At 34.7% G+C, this 12,635-nt stretch overlaps 1 protein-coding gene across 3 annotated transcripts in view; it reads right to left on the bottom strand.

The window, feature by feature from the left end:
• Positions 1 to 214: 214 nt before the first annotated feature.
• The window catches only part of fndc5b (fibronectin type III domain containing 5b), a 34,182-nt gene continuing 21,761 nt past the window's right edge, over positions 215 to 12,635 (bottom strand). For all 3 annotated transcript variants that reach the window (XM_084422626.1, XM_084422627.1, XM_084422628.1), the window contains one exon: positions 215 to 9,150. The gene's annotated coding sequence lies outside the window, so the exon portion shown is untranslated. The remainder of the gene's footprint in view (positions 9,151 to 12,635) is intronic.

The following is a 12,635-nucleotide window of genomic DNA, read 5'->3' as shown; positions in this document are numbered from 1 at the left end:
TTAAGTAGGCCTACATGTGAAGTCATAATGGATAGTTTGACCTATAAAAATGGAAAGATATTGGTTTTCCTGTGCATTTTGCTTCCGCTTATAGAATCGAACCCAGCTTATGGTTGTGTGTATTTGTTGCACACATGTGTGGAGTCAGGTGCGCATGTGGGTTGAAGCGTGTGACGCAAAGTGCTCCAGAGAACCCTTGACGCACACACACGCACTCCCAACAAAAACGTGTCTAAAAAACGTGTGGGAGGCTCAGAGCTTCAAAAAGCCGGCTCGCCTCTTGTTGCTCTCCCCTCACGCATGCTGTATTCTCTCCCCTGAGGACTTTCCCTCAAACTTCATTTGCATTCATTCTCTAACGGACCCTCGAAATGATTTGAAATGTTCATATATGATGCAGTTCTCTCTTTTTCTGTCTCTTGTCTATATATAGGTGAAATGCCATCGATTTTTGCCAAGGTCTCTAGTTCAGAACGGATGAAGCTCACGCTTTACAGCCTGTAAAAATAGATTAAACCAAAAGGGCAGAAAGTCCGGAGCGCACACGCATCTGTATTCACAGGACCGCTGGTGGGATTTTTGCTTACACTAAAACACACCAAGGTTGAACAAGATGGATGGGTTTGATCACAGCGAGTCAGTTGAGAATGTGCGGCCCATTACGTTTTACTTTATTTTTTACCTTAGAAGCCATCTTTTATAATTCACTGCTCAGTTCCTCAGTGATTTCAATCTAACTGCTATCCTTTGTGTACGTTTGAATTGCTCTGATCTGAAAGGTGTTGAATGTCTTTAATTAACACCGTGTGGATATTTCTTTCCGTTCATCTAGTTTTCTGTAGTGCTGTATTTGCTGGGGTGCATAGTGAATTTGTTTCAATTACCATAACATTTTTTTTTTTTTTTTTTTTTTTTTTTTTTTTTACGCAGTTAAGTGTTTATTACTTCATTAGTCAGTGATGTCTTAAATACAGCCTGTCATCGGAAGAAACCGTTTGGAGGAAGTCCATAATTAAACAATCAAGATTTGATCCGACAACTTAAGGCAGTGGTTCTCAATTCCAGTCCTCGTGACCCGCTGCTCTGCACATTTTGTATGTCTCTCTTATCTGACACACTCAGTTCAGTTCATGGAGTCTCTCCTAATGAGCTGATGATCTGGTTCAGGTGTGTTAAATAAGGGAGACATACAAAATGTGCAGAGCAGCGGTCCCGAGGACTGGAATTGAGAACCACTGACTTAAGGAGAACTGACTTCATACATTGGCTGCATCCAAAATCGCATACTTCCTTACTATGTACTAGGCAAAAACAGTATGTGACTAAAGAAATATGTCTGAATTCACAGTACTCATGTGCGAGTCCCAGTTCGCCTATATTCTACGACCTAAAAGAATGTGCTCTTTTTGTGAAGGAAAAATACTTTGTACCATAATAGAGTAGACTAGCTTTGGGACATATTCTCATGTCATAAAATTGCATGGAGAACGCTCCTCATATTTTTGCTTAATGATGCAATTAAAAGTTAATGGCCAAACAGATCTTCATAAAAGTTTTATTTAGTCATTTATTGGGTTGATGTTGATTATTCGCTTAAACACCTCACATCTAAACCTCTCAACTTAACTGTCGGTCGCACATATCTGCCTTGTTTGTAGTATACGTTTTTATTAGTTTAGTATTTATAGGCTTCTAAGGTGTGTGTGTGCGTGCCAATGGAAGAAATGTAAAGAACTTAAAATATTGTAAAATATAACTTTTTCTAGAAAATATAAATTCTTTGCTAAAAATAAAAATGTAACACAATATATTATTGAAATTTGAAAAATAAATGTAAAATATAAATAACTATTTCTTGCTAATATAAAAATACATTGTTCAAAAAATTTTATTTAAATTTTGAAAATTCATTTGAAAGAAAAAAATTATAAAATTAAAAAAAAATTATAAAATAAAAAAACTTTCATAAAAAATATAGTTTTGTGGTAATATAAAACCACTGCTAATAATAAAAAAAAATCTCAATTGATAATGGAAAAGAAAAATCCTTATTTTTCAGCTCAGAAGTGACAAACTATTTACTTAAAATATGACGAGTAATAAATTATATAGAGCAGTGAGTTGCCTAATGTACAGTAATGGGTCTCTAAAGATGAAGAAGAAAACAAGAATCGGACACTTAATTGAAAATACATGATCCTTTATTTTTTGTGGTTGTACATAATTAGACATTTATCTATTTTATGCCCATATAAATTGTATAATTCTGTGTAGAACAGCAGAAACATGCTAGCCCTCATGAAGCATTGTTCAAGAACAACAGTTAACAGACTCGATGGATTACATAAAACATTCCTTCTGTTTTGAAATCCATGCGTTATAGTAAATATGTGGAACGAATGTTCTCGTCAAGTTCATTATGCACCACTTTAACTCCAGCTGTCACGTCTACTGACTTCATCTTGCTCATTTTGGGTTCTTTAAGGCATGATCTCGCTGCTTTGCCTTCAGTAGACCTCCAGGATGCTTTACTGGAAACGCTACGTTGCCACAACACAGAACTATGTACAAGAAATGCTAATTCGAAACGCTCTTAATGTAGCGTAATCTTAATCTCGACACCTTATTTTAACCTTAAGTTATCATATGTGACTGTATGCCGTGGACTGAGTGAAGTGATGAAATCTGAGCATGATTTCACATAGACTGTCAATACACATGTCCATACACAGGCCAATGCATTGATTCACAAAAGCTTAACATAAGCATAAACATACCGTATCACTTGTACCCAAGGCTGTTTGTTCCTCGTCATGGCAGCGCTAAATGACAGGCTGATAGAAATAGAAACTAACGTGGGGCCTATTTTTGTTTCTGATTTTAAACAGGGATTGAACTTTTTATGATGAACTATTTATTCTCAGTCTTCAAAGACGCTTGTGATGCTTCATATGTAAATTAGAGATTGTTCACCCAAAAATTATGAAAAAAAAATATGGCTTTCATTCTTATGCGAAACACAAATATTTGAATAAGCTAAATATTATACGTGTCTTATTTCTTTATTTAGATTTTGAGGTAAAATATGACTCTGGCATGTTCTTGAATATGATGGTTATTAGGGAGAAAGTCCCCAAAATATATTGTCTGTGTTCTGCAGAAAAAAAGGAAGCCATTTGAGAAAATTATGACTAAAGTTTCATTTTGGGGGTGAAATTTCCCTTGAAGACATTTGCTACAACTTTTGCTCCCTTTGTACCCAAGAGTTTGTGAATCGAATGGATGATTTTAATAAACTTGTAAACTTCAAAAATATACTTATTTTATATCTGTCAGCTAGTAAATCCTGACAGGTGTGATCATCTTAAACTCTCTACTCCACAATGAGAGAAAAATATCAAGCTATTTTTAGCTGGTTATTGAATATATTTGGTTCTTAAAGGGATAGTTCACCCAAAAATGAAAATTATTTCATTAATTAACACTCTCATGCTGTTTCAAACCCATATAACATTCTTTCTTGTGTAGAAAAACAACAACAACAAAAAGAAAAAAAAGAGAAATCTAGCAGAATATCCAAGCTGCTCGTTTCCATAGTCTTTGGTCCCCATCCACTTTAATTATATTGAAAAGGCAGTTTGGACATTCTGATGAATACTTATTTTTATGTTCGACGAATATGGGTTTGGAACTAAATAAGGGTGAGTAAATGATGGCATAATTTGAACTATCCCCTTGAAAGTGCATGTCAAGCATCTCCGATTAGTTGAGCTATCTGTGACACTGTTTGTGTTTTAGTCGACGTCATGAGACAAGCATCAGAAGCCCGTCCAGCTTTTCTAACTAATGACACAAGCACGGGAAGCACAAAATGTGATTACATTTCCTAAATCTCTCCAACTGTGCAGCCTGCAAAAGCTCAGTGTCACTAACTGGAGAATTATTCTCTTCAGTAAGTAGCAAATGAGCTGCCTCTCTTAAATCCAGACGTTTGCTCTCTTTCTATGGAGATTTCTCTTTGAAAGGACTTTGGAGGTAAAGAATAGGATAAGCTTGGATTGCGGGAGGGGAATACGTTGCTCATTCTGAAATCATTTCAAACTGCTCGTGTGAAATGTGGATCCTGATCATATGACACTCTGTCATAAGAGTCGACTGCTGGCTTTCATATGTAAGCTGATTTGTAAGATTATGGCTGTGTTCAGAAGAGCCTACATGTTGAGTTTCTGTTCGCATGTGATTCTAATCAAAAGATGTACAGGTCATAATTCACCCCAAAATCATTTGAAATACATATGAAATAAGAAATGAATTTTTCATGACCATCAAGATTTCCTTCCACCTCAAAATTGATTCTGATCCCAATTGCTTCCTGATGTATTACGATAAAATTTTAATTTAATATAGGAATAATCCATTAATAATTAAAGGCAGTATAAAAAAATACTACCATTATGCACACTACCATTCAAAAGTTTAGGTTGGCAAGATAAAAAAAAATATATAGTTTTTAATGAAGTCAGTTAAAACTGTACAGACAAAAATAGTTAATCTGTAATACTGTCAAATATTACAAATTAAAATAACTTTTTTCATTTTTGAATGTATTTTAAAATGTAATATATTCCTGTAATGACAAAGCTGCATTTTTCTCCAGTCTTCAGCGTCACATGATCTTTCAGAAATCATTCAATGCTGATTTGCTGCTCAATAAAAACATTTCTTATATTATCAATGTTGAAAACAGTTGTGCTGCTTAATATTTTTGTAGAAACCAAAATTCTTTGAATAGAATTTTTTTTTGATCAATTTAACACACCCTTGCTTAATAGAAATCTTCCTAACACTTAATATTGAACGGTAGCATTCAAATTATTATTTTTTTTCATTCATTTTATTCACACTTGGGGGTAAATGTGCTTAATTTGAAAGAAACCCTTTTAAAATAGGTTAAATATTAAGATATATTATACATTTCGTATTTCTTTCTTTAGATTTCGGGGTAAAATACAACCTAGACGTGTTCAACACAGTGTAAACACTGCAATGAATGAAGAATTGATCTTCCATTTCCAGTGTGATGAATAAACCAGCTGTGATTTTTAACATTTCATTCTTCACTATTTGAAAAAGACACATTTTCCATAAATTGGAAAGCAAGCAGTAAGTGCAGTAAGCGGTACACTAGAATCCCCCTCTAAACACAGCCCACATCTGTTCATTGTGGCACTTGTCTATTTCACATGGAATTATCATTATAATCTGAATGAAAGTGCTGCCAGTTAATACAAGACACAAAACCTCAGTACGTGTCTGAACAGAAAACACGTTGCCGGTCCTCTCTGGTTCAAGCCAGTCCTCGCACCCAACCTTCTGTTCTTCTGCGTAAGCCGCTCAGACAGAATATTGATATGAGCCATTTTTCACCCAGCAGTCTGTCTGAGCTCTCTTCCCCATGGCCAAGGTTAATTAGCAGTCATTAAAGAAGAAATATACGCTTTCCTCCTCTGGCGGGAATGAAAAACGAAGGTGCGGGTGACTCGTAGACGGCTGCGGAGTGAGAGGACAGTCCGTTAGGCTGTCGCCATGGTGACAGAGATGAGGAGGTAACGGTCACCAATGCGGAATTGTTTAATTGTTCTGAGATACCTTCAGGTGGCTTTCAACACGCTTGATTAATGGTGCAATCCATCCCAACATTGAGAGCTTCTGAATATAAATGGCGAGCCAACCTGGAGCCTCATGTCCTCAGAGTAATAGAAGTCTTAACTTTGCTTTACATTCTTCTATGCGTTTGAAAAATGAGATGGGTCTATTTCAATACCACTGCTCTTTGTGTACCCATATAGGTTGGTTTTAAGAATAATGGGAGGTTTTGTTCTTCAGATCAGATACTAACAGTCTAATTCACGTCCTTGAAGAATGCGTACAGTCTGTAACCTCGTTAAAGTCGAACTGTTGCAGTGTCATTGAATTGAACTCGGATCATGTAGAGTCCCAAATGACCAATGGCTGAGGGAATCAATGTTTTCTAGACCTCTGACCTCCATTCCCACTCTTCATTCCTGACACACGAGGACTTGCCCGGGAGACTAGCCGATAAGGACGATATAGAGATCAGACAGATCTGGTCTTGCGTATAGTTTGCTTAAACAGTCAAAAAGAACATTTCTTATCATTCTAAATTAGAAGGAATTTAAAGTCAACATGAAACGGGACCATGTTACTTTTTTTTAATGTGACCACTGTTGATCTTTTCAACCAAATTACTGAAGAAAATCTTTGTCACAAAGTTTTTTTTGTAATGGTTTTCATCTACTATAGTGAAGAAGTGATAAAATGTGCATTGTGTTGATAATTAAATGATTCATTTTTAACTGCAGACGAAAATGACAAGAAAAATGCTGCGGAATATTACCAATTGACTAATAATGATTTTGAAGAAGACAAATCTTAGAAAAATCCTAAGTCAGTAATTTCGGTGAGAATGAAAGGGGTAAACAGAAAGTTGGTTGGTGAGGCAATCATCTATGGAAGCTTGTTTCCGCCACAGAATAAATCATAAAAAGATAATTGCAACTTTTTATCTCACAATTATGACTTTTTTTGCAGAATTGCGAGATATAAACTCGCAATACTGACTTTTTTTCTTGCAATTGCGAGAATTTTAACTTTTTTTTTGCTGAATTGCGTGATATAAACTTGCAATTGTGAGTTATAAAGTCAGAATTGCGGGATATAAACTTGCAATTGCGAGTTATAAAGTCAGAATTGCGAGATATAAACTTGCAATTGCGAGTTATAAAGTCAGAATTGTTGGATATAAACTTGCAATTGTGAGTTATAAAGTCAGAATTGTTGGATATAAACTTGCAATTGCGAGTTATAAAGTCAGAATTGTTGGATATAAACTTGCAATTGTGAGTTATAAAGTCAGAATTGTTGGATATAAACTTGCAATTGTGAGTTATAAAGTCAGAATTGCGAGATATAAACTTGCAATTGCGAGTTATAAAGTCAGAATTGTTGGATATAAACTTGCAATTGCGAGTTATAAAGTCAGAATTGTTGGATATAAACTTGCAATTGCGAGTTATAAAGTCAGAATTGTTGGATATAAACTTGCAATTGTGAGTTATAAAGTCAGAATTGCGAGATATAAACTTGCAATTGCGAGTTATAAAGTCAGAATTGTTGGATATAAACTTGCAATTGCGAGTTATAAAGTCAGAATTGTTGGATATAAACTTGCAATTGCGAGTTATAAAGTCAGAATTGTTGGATATAAACTTGCAATTGTGAGTTATAAAGTCAGAATTGCGAGATATAAACTTGCAATTGCGAGTTATAAAGTCAGAATTGTTGGATATAAACTTGCAATTGTGAGTTATAAAGTCAGAATTGTTGGATATAAACTTGCAATTTTGAGTTATAAATTCAGAATTGCGGGATATACAGGTAAACTCGCAATTGCAAGAAATAAAGTCAGAATTGTGAGCTATAAACTCGCAATTCGGACTTTTTTTCTTCTTTTTTTCGTGTTGTGATAAAATATCTTAAATACCTTTTTTATTTTATATACAGTGGTGGAAACAAGCTTCCATAATCATCTGATGATCATATATGAAAAGTTTGTATATTTGGATTCTAAAATTTAAAAATTAATACATCTGAAAAATGACTACATTTTTGAATGGTATTTTAATCAAAAGACAAAAGCCCTGACCAACCAAAAAAATATTTTTTTAATTACAGAGTACTGCATATTACGTGGAAGAAGATATTGTAGTGATGAATTAAGAACTCATTTCCACAAAATATATTAATTTGTGGCCATGTTTTACTAATTTGTTCCCTTGTCTTCATTTAATTAAACTGTGAACATGATTGAACTAAAGCGAGGAAACTAATTAATATATTGTGGAAACAAATTCATGGCCACTACTGTAGGCTGTATCTTTTTTACCCCCTCATGTAATGTGCAGTGCTGCATCAAAATGTACATTGAAGGCGACATGTTAAAGAAGATATTGAACCAGGGAAAAAAAAATGAAGGATGGGACAATCAATTGAGAACTCAATAGGTCGCAAAAAAAACCTTTCTTCCCCGTTTGAATAACAGAGGAATCATTCACGATAAAACACAAGAAAGATGTAGTATGAAAGTAAATAGGGTCAGTTTTGATTTCATGTTGACTTTAAGACTGAACTTTTTAAAGGGACGGTAATCCAGAAAAGCCTGTGGGGGAAAAAGGCACCCAACTCTATATCTTAGCGGCACATAAAAGCGGTAAATTGCCATACTCATGCTGAATATGCTAATGAATGTAATATGAAGACCAAAATAGCAATCGCTGTACAGTAATGTGCTCATTAGAGACGACAAGCTGTTGATTTACTTGAGACAAACAAGCGATTAAATAGGTTTTCTATCACTATTATAATATGGAGCTCCTCATCAATCTCTGATGTGCAGTTCGGTCTGAACGGTGGGATTGAGCCGCAGGTGGGTGAATCTGATCTGGTCCATCATCCTCCTATGGATGTTTTCCTGAATGCCCTGAGAGCAAGAGTGCTGAGAAGAAAGATCCTACCGCACCAATTACACCACATCAAATTACCTAGACGGTGCGTGATTGGCTGCTGGAGGGCGGATAATGGAGTAAAGAAAACAAGACAAATCTAGAGGTGTGAAAAGAGAGAACCTTCAGGTGGTTCAGAGCTGAATATGACGGTGAGCTCTGAAAAATGCTCTTCCTTCTTTTTCACAACACAGCTTCCTGGTTTATTTAAGGTTTATGCGGGGTGGCAGGTTTCTCCTTATCTCTGTGAGTCTGCACAGGAGCCAAAGACACTCCTGGTGGCACGACGTCTCTGGTCTTCCAGCTCACAGCAGGGTTTGAGTCCTTCAGCTGAGGCAGCTGTAGATCGAAACTCAACAACTCGCTTCAAACGGCTGAAACTTCCAGCATTGCAGTTCTGGAACCATCCTGTCCATTTCATCCTCAAGTTTGTCTCAATGTCCCAAACAGACAAGCACCAAAGAGTTCATGTTGGTCGATGGGAATACTTAAAGGTTGTTTGATTGAGGATGAGAGGTGGGCTTCACAACTTTGTGATTTGATGGCTTACTTGTTTTGTCTCAGAGCACTTTTGGGAAGACGAAACAAAATGAGAGTTAAAAGACCAAAAGATTTGCATTTCCTAAAGGAATTACTACTAGTGCTTGCAAGGCAGCAAAAGAACAATGTTCAGGCTTTAGGCTATCTTATTATCTTATTGTCAGTCGGCTACACGCAGGAATCAATACACACACTCTGTTCCAAAATCTAGTAAACTGCCTAATAAGCCACTATTTTAAGGCACCACACACTTAGAAATAAAGGTTCTAAAAGGTGATTTTCGCAGTGATGGCATTTCCAGTGAACAGGTCTTAAAAGAACCAATTTTGTCGTTTTGTGAAGAACATTTTAATAATCTAAAAAACCTTTTCCCACTATGTGGAAATGAAAGGTTTAATGGATGTTAAAGGTTCTTCATGGAACCATTGATGTTGGTCTACTGCTCAATAACGCAAATACCTTTCTAAAAGATATGGGGCAGCATAATTAAGTTGGCTTGGAAAAGCCAACATACTGATATTGTATTTAAGCTTATTATTATTCTTAGCCAAAATTTCTTCACGCTACTCCTCCTAAACTGTTCAAGCTACAACCACTAAACTCAGACTAAACCTTCAAACTGTTGTGACTCGAGTTGCTTGCTCTTTTCAGACTGATCAGACTAATGGTTTTCCTAAAATTGCTGATCAAAACTTGGAAAAATCCCATAGACTTTCATTGCGGAATGTTCAAATTGAGCCAAGACTATTCAAACTTCAACTGTATAAATTCAAATTTTGACAGTTGGAGAGGCTCATTAGACTCCATCAGCTGCCATTCTATGTACTATTTCTAATTTATTGAGACTCATTTAAGCTTTCTTTCTTTCTTGCTCTCTTTTTCTTTCTTTCTCGCTCTTTTTCTTTCTCTCTTTCTTTCTTTTTAACCTATCTATCTATCTTTCTAACCTATCTATCTATCTATCTATCGATCTTTCTTTCTTTCTCGCTCTTTCTTTCTCTTTCTTTCTTTCTAACCTATCTATCTATCTTTCTAACCTATCTATCTTTCCTATCTATCTATCTATCTTTCCTATCTATCTATCTATCTATCTATCTATCTATCTATCTATCTATCTATCTATCTTTCTTTCTCTCTTTCTTTCTTTCTAACCTATCTTTCTAACCTATCTATCTATCTATCTATCTATCTATCTATCTATCTATCTTTCTTTCTTTCTTTCTCCAAACTAAATTCAAATTTTGACAGTTGGAGAGGCTCATTAGACTCCATTAGCTGCCATTCTATGTACTATTTCTAATTCGTTGAGACTCATTTAAGATTTCTCTTTCTTTCTTTCTTGCTCTTTTTTTTCTTTCTTTCTTTCTTTCTTTCTTTCTTTCTTTCTTTCTTTCTTTCTTTCTTTCTTTCTTTCTTTCTTTCTTTCTTTCTTTCTTTCTTTCTTTCTAACCTATCTATCTATCTATCTATCTTATATTTCTTTCTTTCTGTCTTTCTTTCTAACTCTAAACTAAATTCAAATTTTGACAGTTGGAGAGGCTCATCAGACTTCATTAGCTGCCATTCTATGTACTATTTCTAATTCGTTGAGACTCATTTAAGATTTCTCTTTCTTTCTTTCTTTCTTTCTTGCTTGCTCTCTTTTTCTTTCTTTCTCTCTTTTTTTTCTTTCTTTCTTTCTTTCTTTCTTTCTTTCTTTCTTTCTTTCTTTCTTTCTTTCTTTCTTTCTTTCTTTCTTTCTTCCTAACCTATCTATCTATCTTATTTCTTTCTTTCTCTCTTTCTTTCTAACTCTAAACTAAATTCAAATTTTGACAGTTGGAGAGGCTAATCAGACTTCATTAGCTGCCATTCTATGTACTATTTCTAATCTATCAAGACTCATTTTCCATTCTAATATTTCTAATCTATCTATCTCATAACAACCACCCAGAACACAATGGCAACCACCCAGAACAATTATTTGATAATTTGATCGTTTTTCATGCGACGGCAACAAAATATTTTTAATTGTTATAAAAGGATCAAGAAAGACAAAATCAAGTAATAATGTAATACTTCAAACTACTTTAAACTTATCGTCCAAACTTTTCCAAGCCAACTTAAAGTTTGTCTCGACGAACTTTCGCATCTAGTTATATTAGCATTGCATGTATCCTTTGTAAAGAAGGCAATCCCAGAATGCATTGACTGATGAGCAATCCTACAAATCCAAGATGTCAGACAAAGTGAGAGTAATCTTAATTATAAACATTTATATAATTCTTAAAAGATAGCTACAAATATTTTAATATGATTAAAATGAACTATTTATATAACCGTAATTTTGTGTTAGATTATATTGCCATTAGCTTAGCAACATGCTAACGTCAAATTCTACTGAATTCATTTGTGATGCTGCATCCTACTTTGCCTACTTATACTTCGTCCTAGAAGTATGTACATGTAACGGACGTAGGCCAGTAAGAGCTGTGCGTGTAAACCTCCCTTCCCTGGCCTCAAGAGGTGCGCTAACGACTGACTCGCGAGAGGCTGCATCTTTAGCGTCCTTGTTAGCGCTTCCTCCTCCCACAATCTGCCATGTTTGTAGTTTTTTAACATATTATATTTGTGCTTGTAGTTCTGAACCGAATCCTCCTCCAAAGCACAATAGCTTGTGTGCAATATTAGCCGTTAGAGTATGCATGGTTCCACACTTCGAAAAATCTACCAGAAATAGTAGACCATCTAGAAAATATTGGCAGACTCTTTTCAACATACTATGCTTTAGGACACACTTATTTTAGTCTCACATACTATTTAGGATGTATAGTATGCACATTGTGATGCAGGGATAGTCAAGTCTCTCGTGTACGTCACAAAAGGAGTGCTATTTCTATTACTTACAGATTTGCTGTCTATGAAGAGCAGTCACTTATTAGGATGCATATCAGTTAGCTAACTAGCTTTTGGAACAGAGCCACTTTGCTAAAATAATTAAATGTTGTATATGCAAATAAGACGAAATCATACAATAATTGCAACTCATTATGCTAATAGATGTGAGGAAGTTGACCACTTGCAGTTAGATATGCAAATATTGATGACATCATTGCTGGAGTTTTTCAAACTTTAATTCTAAACAAAAAAATCTACAATATAATTTATTATATATTAATTATAGTAAATGTATGCATACACTACCATTTAAACGTTTGGGTTAAGTAAATTATTTTGACATTATTCAAATTATTCTCTTATGCTCGCCAAAGCTGCATTTTTTTTTTTTTTATAAAAATTTTTTATCAAGTAAAAATGGTTTACGGTAAAAAACAGTAATATTTGAAATATTATAACATTTTAAAATAAATGTTTTCTTTTTGATTATGTTTGAAAATGTAATGAATTCCTGTGTTTTTCAGCATCATTACTCCAGTTTTCAGTGTCACATGACCCTTCAGAAATCATTCAGATATGCTGATTTGGTGCTCAAGAAACATTTCCTATTATTATCAGTTGAAATCTTTTTTGTTG

The sequence above is a fragment of the Rutilus rutilus genome, assembly GCF_951802725.1.
Source record: "Rutilus rutilus genome assembly, chromosome: 11".
Classification (NCBI taxonomy): domain Eukaryota; kingdom Metazoa; phylum Chordata; class Actinopteri; order Cypriniformes; family Leuciscidae; genus Rutilus; species Rutilus rutilus.
The sequence above is the reverse complement of the archived record's forward strand: the minus strand, read 5'-3'. Positions and strand labels throughout refer to the sequence as shown.